Here is a 20,689-nt window from a genome sequence, read left to right on the forward strand (position 1 = left end):
TTTATGTAATTGTTATAACACTATATACCCATCCACTTTGCTTACTTTTCACTTAATATATCTTGGATATCTTTCCATATGAGTGCATAAAAAGCTCCCTCATCTTTTTTTATTTTCTAAAGGCTGATGGATATACCATAATTTATCCCCCATTAATGGGCATTAACTTTGTTTTCAGACATATGCTATTACAGATAATGCTGCAATAGTTAATTTTTGCTTGTGTTATTTCATACATATATATCTACATATTCCAGAAGCCAAATTGCTGGATCAAAGAGTATGTTGGTTTATAACTTTGGTTCATGTCATTGAATTGTTCTTCACTGAAGTTATACTAGTTTTCTTTTCCTGTAGATGATGAAAACAGCTATTTCTCCACACACTTACTTTCCTTCCTTTTTAAGATGGATAGTACATTGTTGGTCTGCTGATTCCTGAAGTGGTCAGTGCTTCTAAATTCATGTAAATGCTAAGATTCTTTTTATCAGAAGCCTTCTAAATATTTTTTAATCACAACCCTAAACCTTTAGCTTTCATGATAGGATTTACCAGTATACAGTTTTAAAAACATACATTATCAGACATATATGGGAAATAATTAAATTATTTATATCTTCATATACATATAGTTCAATTCCCACAATTAATTGGCTAAAGATAGAAAGTTTAAGGGATACTGATGCTGAAATACATCAACTAAACAAGAAAGAAAATATTAGAATATGAATGCAAAGTTGGCTTAAAAAACAAGAATCACATCTATATACTGATTTCATCTGGTCAAAATTCTATAAAATTACATCAAGATTTGTTTTTCTATGAGATAAGGTTTATTTATACCTGTATGTATTATGTTAGGAAATTGCACCTTGAAATTGCATATCTCTTCAATTAGACACAAGACAAAAAAGGGAAAAATAAACTACTTAAAAAGCTACAAATTTAAGAATTTCAAACATTTCATATTGTAAACTTTTCTAATTTTTGGTTTAAATGCACCTAATAAGTTTTAAAACCACAAATCCCAGGGAAGTCTCTATAATTACATAATAATAAATGTACTACATGGGAAAACTAATGTTTGGGGTACATTTGGTACCTTCCCCTCAAAACTTTTAATACTTGATATATCTGATGATAGTCTATTATTATGAGGAGATAGAAAAATATACTTTTTGCATCTAATTAGAAAAATAATGTTTCTCATTTGGCCATCCTAAAATTGAACATGTCATATTTAAATTGGCTGATAAAATGATGTTTTTTTCTTTGGACTTATTAGGAAATATTACATGGAAATCAACCTTTTAATATGATATTTACTAATAACACCTTTTTCAAATATTTTTCTGCCGAGACCAGCTCGTTTGGGGAGACCCTAACCCAGTGGTGCTAGAGTGATTAAAGACACACACACAGAAATATAAAGGTGTGAAGTGGGAAATCAGGGGTCTCACAGCCTTCAGAGCTGAGAGCCCCGAACAGAGATTTATCCACATATTTATTAACAGCAAACCAGTCATTAGCATTGTTTCTATAGATATTAAATTAACTAAAAGTATCCCTTATGGGAAATGAAGGGATGAGCCGAATTAAAGGAATAGGTTGGGCTAGTTAACTGAAGCAGGAACACGTCCTTAAGACACAGATCGCTCATGCTATTGTTTGTGGCTTAAGAATGCCTTTAAGCGGTTTTCCGCCCTGGGCGGGCCAGATATTCCTTGCCCTCATTCCTGTAAACCCACAACCTTCCAGCTTGGGCTTTAGGGCCATTATGAGCATGTTACAGTGCTGCAGAGATTTTGTTTATGGCCAGATTTTGGGGGGCTTGCTCCTAACATTTTTCAATTTAAAGTTACATTTAAATCTTTTACCATTTGGACAAATGGTGAAATTATTTTAAAGAAATTGTAAGAAGGTGAAGTTAATATATATTCCTGTGAAAGTGCTGAAAAATAAAAACAAAACAAAGCAGTTGGAGATACTGAGCTAGTACAATCTCCCACCTAATTCAAGAATATCTAATGAAGAGTTGACCAGTTCTTTTGAACATTCCCTGGCAAAAGGGAAATCATTACATTTTGAGCAAGCCGTTTCCATTGGTTACAGATTTCTTTTGATAAAATTGTCTAACATTCTAAATTTTAGGAGGTGATTCTGACCTTAATATTACTGGCTTTTATTGTATTAAGTCTAATTCTCCTACCTAGAGAATTGAAACAAAGGGTCTACCCCTTTTAAGGTGGTATGAGGGATTTAAAAGATAAATACTTTGAAGATAGATATATCATCTTTAGTCTTCTTTTACTTCACCTTGGTTTTTAGTCTCTGTGGTTGTCCTATATTCATCAATATCCCCACCTCCAAATACATTAGAAAATTTTGTGTGAAATCTGACCGATGAGAGGGATTGTGGCTGTACCTGTCTTTGATCTGAATCTATTCACAGAAAGGAAGATGGCATTCTTTTTTTTTTTGTAGGCAGCCCTGCTAAACTATTAATTTAGGTTGGGCCTCAATTAATTTTTCTTTCTTTTCTTTTCTTTCTTTTTTCGTTCTGTCTTTCTTTTCTTTTTTCTCCTTTTCTTCCTCCTCCTCCTCCTTTTTTTCCTTCTTTTCCTCCTGCCCCTCCCTCTCTCCCCCTTCCTCCTCTTCTTTCTTCATCTTTTTTTCTTAATGAAATGCCTTTAAAACAGGTTTTCCCTCTTGTACTTGCACAATTGATTCTTTTAGACCCAGTATTATTGGTTGAATCATGTTTCCCAAAAAGATGTTGAAGTCGTAACCTTCAATACTGATGAATGTGACCAACCATATTTTGAAATAGAATCTTTACAGCTGATCAAATTAGGATAAGGTCATTAGGATGGGACCTAATCCTGACTGTGTCCTTATAATGAGGGGAAATTTGTACATCATGACAAGCATGCATACAGGGAAGATACTGTGAAGACACAGGGAGAACACTATCTGCAAGCTATCAAACAGACTAGACTACCAGAAGCTAAGTGAGAAGAACGGAATGGATTCTGCCTCATAGTTACCAGAAGGAACCAACTCTGCTGGCTCTTCAATTTCGGACTTCTAACTTCCAGACAATAGATTTCTGTTGTTTAAACCATTCTGTGTAGTTTTGTTATGGCAGCCCCAGGAATCTAATATACTCAGCTATAATTTAAAAATACTTTTTAGGATAATTATAAATTTATAGGATGTTGCAAAGGTAATACAGAGAGGTCTCATGTATCCTTCATTCAGTTCCTGCCAGTTGTTATGTCTTACAGAATTATAATACAATATAAAAACCAGTAATATAGCATTCATCCAATATATGTATATTGTTCTGTGTCATTTTATCACATGTGTAGATTCCTATATCACCACCTCAGTCAAGGTACAGAACTATCCCACCACAACAAAGATTTCATTTATACTATCTCTTTACTTTCACACTCACCTCCTAACTCCCCCAACATCCTTAATCCCTATTAATCACTAATCTATTTTCCATCTCTATTACATTAAATATTTTGAGATTCGCTTTTTTCACTCAGCATAATGACTTTGAGATTCATCCAAGTTGTTGCTTAGAATTGGTGTTTGGGGCCAGGCGCGGTGGCTCACGCCTGTAATCCCAGCACTTTGGGAGGCCGAGGTGAGTGGATCATGAGGTCAGGAGATCGAGACCATCCTGGCCAACATGGTGAAACCTCATCTCTACTAAAAATACAAAAATCAGCTGGGTGTGGTGGTGCATGCCTCTAGTCCTAGCTACTCGGGAGGCTGAGGCAGGAGAATCACTTGAACCCAGGAGGCAGAGATTGTAATGAGCCGAGATTGTGCCACCGAACTCCAGCCTGGTGACAGAACGAGACTCCATCTCAAAAAAAAAAAAAAAAAAAAAATTAGTGTTTGGTTCTTTAGTATCCATTGTGTACTGTATCATAGTGTTTTAACCATTTACCTGTTGAGGGATATTTTAGTTATTTCCAAGTTTTGCCTATTATAGATAAAGCTGCTATGAATAATTGTGTGCAGATTTTTGTGTGGACATAAGTTTTTGTTTCTGTGAGATAAATGGCCAGGAGTATAATTCCTACATTGCACAGTAAAAGTATTTTTAATTTGTTTAGGAAACAGCCACACTCTTTTTCAGAGTGACTGCTTCGTTTAACATCCCATAGCAATGTATGAAAGATTCCATTTCTCTGAATCTATCTCTATTTTTTATATTAGCTTTCTAATAAATGTGTATAATATCTGATTTATATACACACATTTTTGAAACTAATAAGGTTTTTTTCATATATATGTAATTCTTCTAGCCTTTTGTGATTTTTTTTCAAAGTGTATTTTGCTATGTTGGCTGTCCTCTCCTGAAAACACAACATTTGGATTTATATATTCACAACTTCAGTTCTTTGCTTTGTCATTTGTGCAGTGTGTGACTTTGAGCAGTCTGCTTAATCTTTTTGATGATCTTTTTTTTCCTCTGTGAAATTACTGCTCTAACTAATATATATGGGATGTAAGATAATTTATGTGAAAGTGTCTGGTATATGGCATACTCTTAGTAGATGCTATTTTCTTTTGCTTCTGTGATTTCCACTCAATAGAAGTATGGACTAGGACAAAACAAGTTCAGAATCTAAAGGTAATTAGAGACCTCCCTTCGTTAATTAACCAGGTAAATTCATATCTAGAAAATATTTTTTTTCATTTAGATTATGAATCTTCAGAAAATTTTCAATTGCTATAATTTTTCACATTATAGCCTGGGCAAATTGCTCATTTTACTTGCTCACTGAAACAGTTTATACTTTTCAGTCATTAACATTGGAAATATGGAGCACAATCTGACATAAAACATGCAACTGGTACATGAATTCTGACTCAAATCTTACCACATTGTCATGATCTGAGTTATGTAGCTAAAAGAATTGAAGTCCTTTAAATAAAGGATTCATTGCAGTGATTTAGAGTAAGATAATCAGTAAGTAAAATTTTTGGTAGTATTCCATATGTGGGATCTTGCTTGCTAAAAAGTACATATTGATATGGGATGAGAGTAGGGATTAGGTGCTATTTGATGGCATTAGGCCAGGAGACTCAAGATTAGCAACATTATTTCTCCATGCCCAGCTACCCTGTTCTGTGAGGTGCTTTGAAAAAGCCCTACACATAAAGAATAGTAGCAACAGAAGGAAAATAAGCATTACATTTTAAAAGCTCTGATTAGCTGGCTGGAGCACTACGCAAAAGACCCAAGGAATCTTACCCCTTGCTGCCCTTCATCTATCCTCAAACTGGAATGTTTTGGATTTAAGATATAGTTGACTGGACTACCTCTCTGTAATCATTCTTTCATAAAATTACATCCAAGTGAAATATATAGGCTATTATGTATAAGAAGATGGGGAAAATAATTTTCCTTAAAATCACCTACTTTGATCCTGTGCTTACAAGAAGAAAGGAAGCTGAAAGTACTGCATACCTATTATTCTGTTACCACATTTTCTTTTTGCTTTTTTGGAAGCAAGAAAAATGTTCTCCTTTCTGCTTTTCATGCACAAATGATTTTTTATAGTTTTATTAACTTTTAATTGCCAATAACTGCAGTACAATCTGATGTTTCAATACATGGATACATTGTGGAATGACCAAATGAGGCCAATTGACATATTTATCACCTTGAATACCTATTGCTTCTTTGTAGTGAGAACATTTAAAATTCATTCTTTTTTTCCTCCAAGATGGCAGACTAGAGGCTTTTCCAGCACACCTCTCTCACTTGAAAGAAGCAAAATAGTGTGTAGAGAGTCAAACCTTGAACTTTCATCCAAAAAAGAGCAGGGGAATTCAATAGAAGTGTAAAATAAAACTTTAGATTCTGGGAAAGAGAAGGTGGGTCAGTAGCCTGCATTGTTGAGTCCAGCTAAAATCCACAAATGAATCTCCAGTATAGGAGAGGGTGAGTGACCGTGTCTGCGATCCACCTTCCTATCGGGGGAAATTGTGTAATCCAGGCCAAGGGAGAGCACCTTGACCCTCCCAAGCCCTGAGTCTAACTTGGGGAGCAGCAGGGAGCCAGTGAAAAGGAATGGCTCCTAAAGTGTCACATGTACTTTCCCAGACCTGGGCACTGATAGGAGGATGGCATTATTGACCCTGGCTTATAACAAACTGCATGGGATCTTGTGAGCTAGCATGACAACAGCTGTTGGCATTAGAGAGACTCAGGTTGGGATTGGAGAACTGCAGCTTGAGTTGGGGAGGGGCTCTCACAGCCATAACTGGAGTTGGGGAAGGGATCTCACAGCCAGAACTGAGAAATGAATGTAGCATGGGCTCCAGCCACTGGTGCTAGAACTGAGATTTCCCTCTTAACAGGACCAAAACAGGAGGAATGTTGTCCAGGAGTTGTGGTTTTGACTTGGGCAGAGGGTTTTATGGCCTGGGGCAGTTTTGTGGACTGGAATCAAACTGTAGAAACTGGTAGGTGCCCCAACTGGATGCCACAATAGGGATGGGGGAATGAGCCTTTCCACATCTTGGGATTGAGTGGGAGGCAGGTTTTATTCCCTCTAACTTGGCTGTGGCACTGGGACCACCCCTCCATCCCTGTGCTGGGACCTTGGGGCAGCAGCATTGCACCACTCCTCACCTGGGCATTTCTCCAGGGACCTGGGGACTGCCCTCTGATCCCCACTGGGGCTGGCAGCCACCATTGAAGGAATTGAGTGCAAGCTTTACTGGTCCAGCTGGGCCCAGCTGTGCATCCCCCTCCCTCAGACAGCATGGTATCCAGACCACTGAGCATTTCATGGCCCAACCAATCATCTGGGACACCTAAGCACTTCTCTGGGATAATGGAAATTGGGCATAAACTGTACTGCTACCACTGCAGATGGGTCTTACCTGCAAGTGTCACCTACTTACTGGCCTAGAGGGTGGAGTGCACAGTCCATTACAGCATTTGCTGACATAACTATAGAGCACTTGGGAACAAAATAAGCTTCTTACAATCATTGCCCCTACCACCCTGGCTACTCAGGAGGTTGCTGCTACTAAAACTGGCATTTGAGAAAGCCACTGCACTAAGACTATGTCCAAGGAAGCAATACCGTCTTTACCACCGAACACACCCAGAAGAAAAGCCAAAAGAACCTACCCAACATATACTACAGTCACATTCTCAAGAAAAAGAAAAGGCCTGGGCCAATAAAAGTAAATTTAAAAATAAGAAGTACCAACTATATCTCCAGATGCACAGAAATCAGCATAATAGTACAGGAAGCATTAAAAGGCAAGGAATTATGACACCCCCAGATGAATACAGTAATTTTCTGTTAATGAATCCAAACCAAAAAGAAATCCTTAGAGTGCCAGATAGAGCATGTAGAATATTGATTTTAAAGAAACTCAATGAGATCCAAGAGAGTTCTGAAAACTAATACAAATAAATCAGAAAATCAATTCAGGATATGAACAAGAAATTTACTGAGATGATAAACATCTTAAAAAATAGCAGAACTTCTGGAAATGAAAAATTCATTGAAGAAAATACAGAATACATTTGAAGGCATCAAAAGTAGACTAGACTAAGCAGGAGAACGAATCTCAGAACTTGAACACAAGTCTTTTGCATTAAGCTAGTCAGAGAAAAAGAAAAAGAACAAAAAAGAATGCATAAGGCCTTTGAGACATAGATACCACATAAATCAATCAAACTTGTATTCCTGAGGAAGAAGAAAAAGTAAAAACTTGAGAAAAACCTATATAAGGGAATAATTGACAAAACTTCCCTAGTCTAGCAAGAGATTTAGACATTCAGATATCAAAGTCCCAGTGATCATCAAGAAAATCAATTGCAAAACAGACTTCACCATGCCATACAATCATCAGACTGTGAAAAGGCACCGTGAAAGAAATAATTCTAAAATCAGAGGGAGAAAGCGTCTAGTTACCTATAAAGGAACCCCCATCAGACTAATAGACTTATCAGCAGAAACCTTATGACCCGAAAGAGAATGAGATGCTGTTTTCCACGTGCTAAAATAAAATGTCAGCTAAGAATGTTATATCCTGTCAGAATAAGCTTTCTAAATGGAGAAGAAATAAAGCCTTTTATAGGCAAGCAAACACTAAGGGAATTTGTCACCACTAGACCAGCCAAACAAGAATTGCACAAAGGAGTCCTAAACGTGGAAATGAAAGTATAAAACTCACAGACTTTATAAAACAATCACACAAGGGAGCAGGAGAAAGGAATTAAATAGCAACTTGAAAGAATTCCACCAAACCAGAAAGACAAACAGAAAAAGATAGAAACAAAGAATTTATAAAAGAACTAGATAACAGTTAACAATGTGACAGAAACAAAACCTCACATATCAATATTAACCTTGAGTGTAAATGGAATAAATGCTCCATTTAAAAGATTTAGATTGGCAGAATGGATTAAAAACATGATTTAATTATATGCTGCTTACAAGAAACTCACCTTACCCATAAAGACAAGTATAGACGGAAAGTAAAGGGATGGAAAAAGATATTCCATACCAACAGAAATGAAACATGAGCAGAGATAACTGTATTTCAATCAGATAAAATAGACATCAGATCAAAAACAGTAAAAAAAAAAAAAAAAAGTAACAGAAGGCTAGTATATAGTGATAAAGTGATCAATTCAGGAAGAGAATGTAACAATCATGTAGATAGATATAAATCATATATATACATATATAAATATGTATCTCAATCCTTGAGCACCCAAACTCATAAAACGTATACTTTAGGTCTAAGGAAAGATATGGACAGCAATGCAATAATAGTGGGAGATTTAACACCTCACTCACAGCACTAGACAGATCATCTGGACAGAAAATCGACAAAGAAACATTAGACTTAAACTATACTCTAGAACAAATGGACTCACCAAACGTACAGAATATGCTACTGAACAACTGCAGAATACACAAACTTCTCATCAGCACATCGAACATTCTCCAAGATAGACCATATGTTAGGCCACAATACAAGTCTCAATAAATTTTTAAAAATTGGAATCATATCAAGTATCTTCTCAGATCATAGCAGAATAAAATTATAAATCAATACCAGGTGGAACTTTGTAAACTATACAAATATATGGAAATTAAGCAACATGCTCCTGATGAATCTTTGGGTCAGTGATGAAGATGGAAATTAAATTTTTTTTGAAGTGAATGAAAATGGAAGCACAACACATGAAAACTCAGGGATACAGCAAAGGTAGTGCTAAGAGTAAAGTTTACAGTGTTAAATGCCTGTATAATAAAAAAAAGAAAGATCACAAATTAATAGCCTAACATCACACCTCAAGGTGCTGATTATATATAAAACAACAAACCAAGCCCAAAGTTAGCAGAAGAAAAATAAATAAGAAAGATTATAGCAGAACTAAATGAAACAGAGACATAAACAAAAAATAGGAAGGGTCAATGAAACAAAAGGGATTTTCTTTTTTGTTTTGTTTTGTTTTTGTTTTGGAGACCAGGTCTCATTCAGTCTCCCAGGCTTGTGTGCAGTGGTGCAGTTATGGCTTACTATGGCCTTGAACTCCTAGGCTTAAGCAATCTTCCCACCTCAGCCTCCTGAGTACCTGGGACTATAGGCACATACCACCATGCTCAACAATTTGTAAAAAATTTTAAAAAAAATGTTTTTCAGAGATTGGACCTTACTATATTACCCAGACTGGTCTTGAACTCTTCTGCTCTTGACCTCCCAAAGTGATGGGTTTACAGGTGTGCGTGACTGCACCCAGCCAAAATACTGCTTTTGAAAAGATAAACAAAATTGATAAACCACTACCTAGACTAACCAAGGAAAAAGAGAGAAGAACCAAATAAACAAAAGGAGAAATGAAGAAAGCGACATTATAAACGATACCACAGAAGTACAAAAGGCCATCAGAGACAATTTGGAACAACTATATGTTCACAAACTAGAAAACTTAGAGAAAATAGATATATTCCTGGAAACATACAAGCTCCCATTTGAACCAGGAAGAAATATAAATCCTGAATAGATCAATAACATGTTGTGAGACTGGACAAGTAATTACAAGTCTCCCAACAAAAAAGAGTACAGTGCCAGATGAATTCAGAGCCATATTCTACCAAACATACAAAGAAGAACTGGTACCAGTCCTCCGGAAACTGTTTACAATAATTGAGGAGGTGATAATTCTTCCTAACTCATTCTGTGAAGCCAGTATCATGCTGATACCAAAAGCATATAAGGACACAACAAAAAGAGAAGACTACAGATAAATATCCCTGATTAACATACATGCAAAAATCCTAAGCAATATACTAGCAAGCCAAATCAAACAGCACATCAAAAAGATAGTACAGCATCAAGTGGGTTTTATACCACATATGCAAGGATGCTTTACCATATGTGAACCAATTAATGGGCTTCATCACATAAACATAATTAAGGAAAAAAAACATAGAATCACCTCAATAGATGCAGAAAAGGCATTTGATAAAATTCATCCACACTTCATGATAAAAAGCCTTAACCAATTAGGCATAGAAGGAACATACCTCAAAATAATAAAAGCCATGTGTGCCAAACCAATAGCCAATATCATACTGAATGAGGAAAATGTCAAAACATTCCCTTTAAGAACTAGAAATAAGATAGATTCCCACTTTCACCACTCATATTCAGCATAATGCTGTAAGTCTTAGCCAGTGCAATTAAGTAAGGCAAAGAAATAAAAGGCATCTAAATTGAAAAGAGAAAGTCATTATATCTCTGTTGATGATATGACCTCATATCTAGAAAACCCTCAATATTTGATTTAAAAAAAACCCTTAGATTTGATAAATGAATTTAGGAAAATTTCAGGTTACAAAGGAAATGTACAAAAATCAGTATCATTTTTATACCTTTATAATGATCAAGGTGAGAACCAAATAAAAAAGGCAATTTCATTTACAATAACTATGAAAAATGTAAAATAACTAGGAATATATTTGACCAAAGAAGTGAAAGATGTCTACAAGGAAAACTTGACAACAGCCTGATGAAATAAATTTTTGATGACACAAACAAATGTAAAAACATCCCATGCTTATAGATCAGAAAGTTACTATAATTAAAATGACCATATTGCCTGATACGGTTTGGCTGTGTTCCCACCCAAATCTCATCCTGAATTGTACTTCCCATAATTCCCATCAGTCATGGGAGGGACTCAGTGGGAGTTATTTAATGATGGGGGCAGTTAGCCTCATGCTGTTTTCCTGATAGTGAGTTCTCACAAGATCTGATGGTTTTATAAGGGGCTTTCCCACTTTGCTCTGCACTTTTTGCTGCTGTGCTGCTGCCATGTGAAGAAGCATGTGTTTGTTTCCCCCTTTGCCATGATTGTAAGTTTCCTGAGGCCTCCCGAGCCCTGTGGAACTGTGAGTCAATTATACCTCTTTCCTTTTTCAATTAACCAGCCTCAGATATGTCCTTATGGCAGCGTGAGAATGGACTAATACAGTCAATTGGTACTGGCAGAGTGAGGTGCTGCTGTAAAAATATAGATGTGACATTGGAACTTGGTAACAGACAGACTTTGGAACAGTTTGGAGGGCTCAGAAGATGAGAAAGTTTGGTACTTCCTAGAGACCTGTTGAATAGCTTTGACCAAAAGGCTGATAGTGATATGGACAATAAAGTCCAAGCCGAGGTGGTCTCAGATGGAGATGAGGAATTTGTTGGGAACTGGAGTAAAGGTCACCCTTGCTATGCAAAGAGACTGGTGGCATTTTGCCCCTGCCCTGGAGATCTGTGGAACTTTGAACTTGAGAGAGATGATTTAGGCTATCTGGTGGAAGAAATTTCTAAGCAGCAAAGTGTTCAAGAAGCAGCAGAGCATAAAAGTTTAAAAAATTTGCAGCCTGATGATGTAGTAGAAAAGACAAACTGATTTTTTGAGGAGAAATTCAGGCCGGTAGCAGAAGTTGGCATAATAATGAGGAGCCAAATGCTAATCACCAAGAAATGGGGAAGATGTCTCTAGGGCATGTCTGAGACTTTCTGGCAGCCCCTCTCATCACAGACTCAGAGGCCTAGGAGGGAAAATGGTTTCCTGGGCCGGGTCCAGCACTGCACTTCTGTGTGCAGTCTGGGGACTTGGCGCTGGGGTCCCAGCTGTTCCAGACATGGCTAAAAAGGGCCAAGGTACAGCTTGGGCCATGGCTTCAGAGGGTGGATTCCCCAAGCCTTGGCAACTTCCACATGGTGTTGAGCTTGTGGGTGCACAGGAGTCAAGAATTGAGGTTTGGGAACCTCCACCTAGATTTCAGAAGATGTATAGAAATGCCCGGATGTCCAGGTAGAAGTTTGGAATTATTTGTTTTCTTGTTACTGAGTATTTGAGTTCCTTGTATGTTTTGGATATTGGCCCCTTATCTAACATGATTTGCAAATATCTGTCAATCTGTGGGTTGTCTCTTCACTCTGTTAGTTGTTTTCTCTGCTGTGCAGAAGCTTTTTAATTTGATGTAATCTCATTTGTCTATTTTTGCTTTCATTACCTGTGCTTTTGTGGTCGTATGCAAGAAATCTCTGCCCATTCCAACATCATGGAACTTTTCCCCTGTTTTTACTAGTAGTTTTACAGTTTCAAGTCTTAAATTTAAGAATTTAATAAATTTTGAGTTGATTTTTCTGTAACCAGTGAAAAAGAGTCTATTTTTATTTTTCTTTATATTGATATACAGTTCTCCTTATACCATTTAAAGAAGACTATCCTTTCTACATTGTACATCTTTTTTGGAAGTTAATTGACCATAGATATTTGGGTTTACTTTTGGGCTCTCTATCTTATTCCATTGTTTGATGTGTCTGTTTTGAGTATCATGCTGTTTTAATTATTATAGTTTATAATATATTTTAAAATTCAGTAAGGTAATGCCTCCAGCTTTGCTCCTTTTCCTCAAGATTACTTTGGCTATTCAGGGTCTTTTGTGGTTCCACATGAATTTTATGGTTGTTTTTTTCTATCTCTGTGAAAAATAGTATTGGAATTTTGATAGGGGTTGCACTGAGTCTGTAAATTGCTTCGTGTAGTATGGATATTTTGACAATATTAATTTTTCCAATCCATGAACACAGGACATTGTTCCATTTATTTGTATCCTCTTCAATGTCTTTTATCAATGTTTTATAGTTTTCAGTGTACAGATTTTTTGAAACTTTTTTTCCCATAAGTTATTGGGATACAGGTGGTATTTGGTTACATGAATACGTTCTTTAATGGTGATTTGTGAGATTTTGGTGTATCCATCAGCAGAACAGTATAGACTGCACCAAACTTGCAGTCTTTTATCCCTCACCCCCTCCCACTATTGCCCCCAAGTCCCCAAAGTCCATTGTATCATTCTAATGTCTTTGCATCCTCATAGCTTAGCTCCCACATATCAGTGAGAACATACGACGTTTGGTTTTTCATTTCTGAGTTACTTCACTTAGAATAATAGTTTCCAGTCTCATCCAGGTCACTGCAAATGCTGTTAACTCATTCCTTTTTTTTTATGGCTGAGTAGTATTCCATTATACACACACACACACACACACACACACCCCCCACAATTTCTTTATCCACTTGTCGATTGATGGGCATTTGGGTTGGTTCCACAATTTTGCAATTGTAAATTGTGCTGCTATAAACATGCATATGCAAGTATCTTTTTGTAATAATGACTTATTTTCCTCTGGGTAGATACCCAGTAGTGGGATTGCTGGATCAAATGGTAGTTCTACTTTTAGTTCTTTAAGGAGTCTCCACACTGTTTTCCATAGTGGCTATATTAGTTTACATTCCCACCAGGAGCATAGAAGTGTTCCCGGATCACCACATCCATGCCAACATCTACTGTTTTTTGATTTTTTGATTATGGCCATTCTTGCAGGAGTAAGGTTGTGGTTTTGATTTGCATTTCCCTGATCATTAGTGATGTTGAGCATTGTTTCATATGTTTGTTGGCCATTTGTGTATCTTCTTTTGAGAATTGTCTGTGTTCTTTGCCCACTTTCTGATGGGATTGTTTGTTTTTTTTTCTTACTGATTTGTTTGAGTTCATTGTAGATTCAGGATATAGTCCTTTGTCAGATGTATAGATTGTGAAGATTTTCTCCCACTCTGTGGGTTGCCTGTTTACTCTGCTGACTGTTCCTTTTGCTATGCAAAAGCTCTTTAGTTTAGTTAGGTCCCAGCTATTTATCTTTGTTTTTATTGCATTTTTGGGGGGTTCTTGGTCATGAAATCCTTGCCTAAGACAATGTCTAGAAGCGTTTTTCCAATGTTATCTTCTAGAATTTTTATAATTTCAGATTTTAGGTTTAAATCCTTAATGTGTCTTGAGTTGATTTTTGTATAAAGTGAGAGATGAGGATCTAGTTTCATTCTCCTACATGTGGTTAGCCAATTATCCCAGCACCATTGTTGAAAAGGGTATCCTTTCCCCCTTTTTTTTTTGGAGGTGGAGTCTTGGTGTTGTCGCCTGGGCTGGAGTGCAATGACGTGATCTCGGCTCACTGCAACCTCTGCTTCCTGTGTTCCAGCAATTCCCCTGCCTCAGCCTCCTGAGTAGCTGAGATTACAGGTGCCTGCCACCATGCCTGGCTAATTTTTGCATTTTTAGTAGAGATGGGGTTTCACCATGTGGGCCAGCTGGTCTCGAACTCCTGACCTCAGGTGATCCACCCATCTCAGCCTCCCAAAGTGCTAGGATTACAGGCGTGAACCACCATGCCTGGCCCCTTTCCCCACTTTATGTTTTTGTTTGCTTTGTTGAATATCAGTTGGCTGTAAGTATTTGGGTTTATTTCTGTGCTCTCTATTCTGTTCCATTGGTCTATGTGCCTATTTTTATACCAGTACCATGCTGTTTCGATGACTACGGCCTTATAGTATAGGTTGGAATCAGGTAATGTGATGCCTCCAGATTTGTTCTTTTTGCTTAGCCTCGCTTTGACTATGCAGGCTCTTTTTTAGTTCCATATGAATTTTAGAATTGTTTCTTTTATTCTGTGAAGAACGATGGTCATATTTTGATGGGGATTTTATTGAAGGCAGTATGGTCATTTTCACAATACTGATTCTACCCATCCGTGAACATGGGATGTGTTTCCATTTGTTTGTGTTGTCTATGATTTCTTTCAGCAGTGTTTTGTAGTTTTCCTTGTAGAGGTCATTCAACTCCTTTGTTAGGTATTTTCCTAAGTATTTTAGTTTTTTTTCAGCTATTGTAAAAGTGGTTGAATTCTTGACTTGGTTCTCTGCTTGGTCGCTGTTGTGTATAAAAGAGCTACTGATTTGTGTACATTAATCTTGTATCTGGAAACTTTGCTGAATTATCAGTTCTAGGAGCTTTCTGGAGGAGTCCTTAGGGTTTTCAACGTAAACGATCATACTGTCAGCAAGTGGTGACAGTTTGACTTTGTCTTCACCAATTTGGATGGCCTTCATTTCTTTTTCTTGCCTGATTGTTTTGGGTAGGACTTCCAGTACTGTGTTGAAGAGGAGTAGTGAGTGTGGGCATCCTTGCCTTTTTCCAGTTCTCAGAGGGAATGCTTTCAACTTTTCCCCATTCAGTATTATGTTGCCTGTCAGTTTGTCATAGATGGCTTTTATTACATTAAGGTATGTCCCTTTTATGCCGATTTTACTGGGAGTTTTAATCATAAAGCAATACTGGATTTTGTTGAATGCTTTTTCTACATCTATTGAGATGATCATGTGCTTTTTGTTTTTAATTCTGTTTATGTGGTGTATCACATTTATTGACTTGCATACATCCCTGTATCCCTTCTATGAAACCCACTTGATCATGGTGGATTATCTTTTTGATATGTTGTTGGATTCAGTTAGAGAGTAGTTTGTTAAGGATTTTAGCATCTATATTCATCAAGGTTATCAGTCTGTAGTTTTCATTTTTGGTTATCTGCTTCCCTGGTTTTGGTATTAAGGTGATGCTGGCTTCATAGAATGAATGAGGGAGGGTTCTTTCTTTCTCTATCTTGTGGAATAGTGTCAAAAGGATTGGTACCAATTCTTTGAATGTCTGGTAGAAATCTGATGTGAATCCATCTGGTCCTGGACTTTTTTTTTGTTGGTAAGTTTTAAATTACCATTTCAATCTCGCTGCTTGTTATTGATCTGTTCAGGGTATCAAAGTCTTCCTGATTTAAGCTGGGAAGGTTGTATTTTTTCCAGGAATCTATCCCTCTCTTCTAGGCTTTCTAGTTTATGTGCATAAAGGTGTTCACAGTAGTCTTGAATGATCTTCTTTGTATTTCAGTGGTGTCAGTTGTAATATCTCCTGTTTCATTTCTTAGTGAAGTTATTTGGATTTTCTCTCTTCTTTTCTTGGTTACTCTTGCTAATGGTCTATCCATTTTATTTATCTTTTCTAAGAACCAGCTTTTTGTTTCATTTATCTTTTGTATTTTTGTTTGTTTGTTTCAATTTCCTTTAGTTCTACTCTAATCTTGGTTATTTCCTTTCTTCTGTGGGGTTCGGGGTTGGTTTGTTCTTGTTTCTCTAGTTCCTTGTGGCATGACCTTAGAATGTCAGTTTGTGTTCTTTCTGTCTTTTTGATGTAGGTGTTTAGGGCTATGAAATTTCCTGCTAGCACTGCCTTTGCTGTATCCCAGAAGTTTTGGTAGGTTGTGCCATTATTGTCATTCAGTTTGAAGAATTTTTTAATTTCCATCTTGATTTCATTTTTAACCCAATGCTCATTCAGGAGCAAGTTATTTAATTTCCATGAATTTGCATGGGTTTTGAAGATTCCTTTTGGAGTTGATTTCCAGTTTTATTCCACTGTGGTCTGGGAAAGTGCTTGATGTAATTTCAATTTTCTTGAATTTATCGAGGCTCTTTTTATGGCCTATCACATGGTTTCTCTTGGAGAAATTTCCATGCACTGTTGAATAGAATGTGTATTCCGTGCTTGTTGGATGAAATGTTCTGTATATATCTGTTAACATTCATTTGTTCCAATGTATAGTTTAAATCCATTGTTTCTTTGTTGACTTTCTGTCTTGACCTGTCTAGTGCTGTCAGTGGAGTATTGAAGTTCCCCACTATTATTGTGTTGCTGTCTATCTCATTTCTTAGGTCTATTAGTAATTGTTTCATAAATTTGTGATCTCCAGTGTTAGGTGCATATATGTTTAGGATTGTGATATTTTCCTGTTGGACAAAGCCTTTTACCATTATATAATGTCTTTCTTTGTCTCTTTTAACTGCTGTTGTTTTAAAGTTTGTTTTGTCTGATACAACAGTAGTTACCCCTGCTCACTTTTGGTATCCATTTTCATGAAATACCTTTTTCCACTGCTTTACTTTAAGTTTATGTGAGTCCTTATGTGTTAGGTGAGTGTCCTGAAGGGAGCAGATATTTGGTTGGTGAGTCCATCCATTCTGTGGTTCTGTATCTTTTAAGTGGAATATTTAGGCCATTTACATTCAATGTTAGTATTGAAGTATGAGGTACCATTGCATTCATTGTGCTCTTTGTTGCTTGGGTAATTTGGTATTTTTGTTTATTGTTTTTGCTTTTTAACTCGTATTTTGTTTTGTAGGTCCTGTGTGATTTATGCTTTAAAAAGTTTCTGTATCAATGTGTTTCCGGGATTTGTTTCAAGATTTAGAGCTTCTTTTAGTAGTTCTTGTTGTGGGTGGCCTGGTAATGGTGAGTACTCTCAGCTTTTGTTTGTCTGAAAACGACTGTATCTTTTGTTCATATATGATGCTTAGTTATGCTGGATAAAAACTTCTTGGCTGATAATTTTTTTGTCTGAGGAGGCGGAAGAAACCCTTCTAGCTTGTAGAGTTTCTGCTGAGTTATACGCTGTTAATCTGATAAGTTTTCCTTTATCGGTTACCTAGTGCTCCGTCTCATAGCTCTTGAGATTTTTTTCCTTTGTCTTAACTTTTGATAACCTGATGACAGTGTGCCTAGGTGATGATCTTTTTGCAATGAATTTCCCAGGTGTTCTTTGTGCTTCTTGTATTTGGATGTCTAAGTCTCTAGCAAGGCTGGGGAAGTTTCCCTTGATTATTCTCCCAAATATGTTTTCCAAGCTTTTAGAATTATTTTCTTCCTCAGGAACACCAATTAGTCTTAGGTTTGGTTGTTTTACGTAATTCCAGACTCGTTGGAGGCTTTGCTCATATTTTCTTTTTTTTTTTTCTTTGTCTTTGTTGGATTGGGTTAATTTGAAGACCTTGTCTTTGAGCTCTGAATTTCTGTCTTCTACTTGTTCGATTCTATTGCTGAGACTTTCCAGAGCATTTTGCATTTCTAAAAGTGTTTCCAAAGTTTTCTGAATTTTTGATTGTTTTTTCTTTAAGCTGTCTATTTTGTTGAATATTTCTCCCTTCACCTCTTGTATCATTTTTTGACTTCCCTGCATTGAGCTTCACCTTTCTTTGGTGCCTCCCTGATTAGCTTAGTAACTAACATCCTAAATTCTTTTTCAGGTAAATCAGAGATTTCTTCTTGGTTTAAATCCATTGCTGGTGAACTAGTGTGATTTTTTGGGGGTGATAAAGAGCTTTGTTTTGTCATATTACCAGGGTTGGTTTTCTGATTCCTTCTTATTTAAGTAGGCTCTGTCAGAGGGAAGGTCTAGGGCTGCATGCTGTTATTCAGCTTCTTTTGTTCCACAGGGTGTTCCTTTGATGTAGTACTCTCCCCCTTTTCCTATGAATGTGGCTTCCTGTGAGTTGAACTGCTGTGATTGTTGTCTCTCTTCCGGGTCTAGCCACCCAGCGAGTCTACTCAGCTCTGGGCTGGTACTGGGGGTTGTCTCCACAGAGTCCTGTGATGTGAACCGACTATGGGTCTCTCAGCTCATGGAGGTGGTGGTAAGAGGTTGCAATGAACTCCGTGAAGGTTCTCAGCTTTGGTGGTTTAATGCTCTATTTTTGTGCTGGTTGGCCTCCTGCTGGGAGGTGGCACTTTCCAGAGAGCATCGGCTATGGTAGTATGGAGAGGAACTGGCAGTGGGCAAGGCCCTAGAACTCCCAAGAGTATATGCCCTTTGTCTTTAGCTACCAGGGTGGGTAGGGAAGGACCATAAGGTTGGGGCAGGGCTAGGTGCGTCCGAGCTCAGACTCTTCATGGGCAGGTCTTGCTATGCTGCTGTGGGGGATGGGGGTGGGATTCCCAGGTCACTAAAGTTGTGTACCTAAGAAGATTATGGCTGCCTCTGCAGAGTCATGCATGTTGTCAGGGAAGTACGGGAAAGCTGGCAGTCACAGGCCTCACCCAGCTCCCATGCAAACTGAAGGGCCAGTGTCACTCCCACCATGGCCCCCAAAGCAGCCTTGAGTCTTTTTCCAGGCTGTGGGCAAGATGGACTTGAAAACTTCCCCCTGGCTACCTGCCTCCAGTTGAGAAAGAGCGAGCTTGGTTCTTACCTGCCTGTGGAGTCTGCGCACTGGATTTGCACCCTCCCCTGAGGTCTGGCCAGGAGGCTCTTGCCCCATTCAAATTGTTACAAAGTTCAAAAAGAGATTTCCTTCTCCCTGTGTAGTTTTACCCCCTGCTCCTCTGGCTGCCCTCCTGATGGATGCTTGTGGTGCCAGGCAGGAATGGGCTGCTTGGGGACCCTGTGAGCTCCTAGAGCCTTTCTGCTGCTTCCTCTACCCCTGTATTTTGCCCACCTCTCTAAATTGACTGAACTCCAGATAAGGTTGGAAACTTCTCCTGCAAACAGACCTGCAGTTTCTCCAGTGCAGGTGTGTGTTTGGGAGCGGAGAGTCTCCCTTTCCCATTTCTGCAGTTGCAGCACTCATAGTATTTGGTGTGTCTCCCAGGTTCTGCAGAAGCAGTCTGCTTCCTTCAAAGGGTCTGTGGGTCCTTTCGGGATTGGTAGTTTGTTCTTGCAGTCGATCTGGAGCTTAAATTCACAATGCAAGCCTGCATGCTGCTCTGTCCGGAGCTGCAATCTAGTCCTGCTTCCTGTCCACCATGATGATCCTTCAGTGTACAGACTTTTGACCCCCTGGTAAAATTTACTCCTCTGTACTTTTTGGATATGATTGTAAGTGGGATTGCTTTCTTAGTTTCTTTTTCAAACAGCACATTGTTAATGTACAGACATACTTCTGATTTTTGTAAATTGATTTTGTATCTCGCAACTTTACTGAATTTTTTTATCACTTCTAACGGTTCTTTGGTGGAGTCTTTACAGTTGTTTTTATATGAGATCGTGTTGTCAGCAAGCAGAGACAATTTCACTTTTTCCTTTCCTAATTGAATGCCTTTTATTTATTTTCCTTGCCTAGTTGCTCTGGCTAGGACTTCCAATATTATGTTGCACAGAGGTGGTGAGAGTGTGCATCCTTGTATTACTCCTTATCCTAGAGGATAAGTCATCATGTTTTCACCATTGAATATGTTGAAAAGTCATCATGTTTTCACTGTTGAATGTTGAAAAGTCATCATGTTTTCACTGTTGAATGTATTAGGTGTGGGCTTCTTATATATGGACTTTGTTGTGTTGAGGAACATCCTCAATTTGTTGAGAGTTTTTATCGTGAAAGGAGGTTGAATTTTGTCAAATGCTTTCTGTGCACCTGTTGACATGATCATATGTTTTTTGTCCTTCATTCTACCAA

General features: G+C 37.7%; 1 long non-coding RNA gene across 5 annotated transcripts in view; it reads left to right on the plus strand.

The window, feature by feature from the left end:
* Positions 1–20,689, plus strand: part of LOC126961162 (uncharacterized) — a 716,366-nt gene continuing 695,677 nt past the window's right edge. For all 5 annotated transcript variants that reach the window (XR_007728206.1, XR_007728207.1, XR_007728208.1 and 2 more), the window contains exon 1: positions 1–20,689. This exon is cut by the window's right edge and continues 9,006 nt beyond it. This is a non-coding gene — a long non-coding RNA (uncharacterized LOC126961162).

Source organism: Macaca thibetana, chromosome 8, assembly GCF_024542745.1.
Source record: "Macaca thibetana thibetana isolate TM-01 chromosome 8, ASM2454274v1, whole genome shotgun sequence".
NCBI lineage: Eukaryota > Metazoa > Chordata > Mammalia > Primates > Cercopithecidae > Macaca > Macaca thibetana.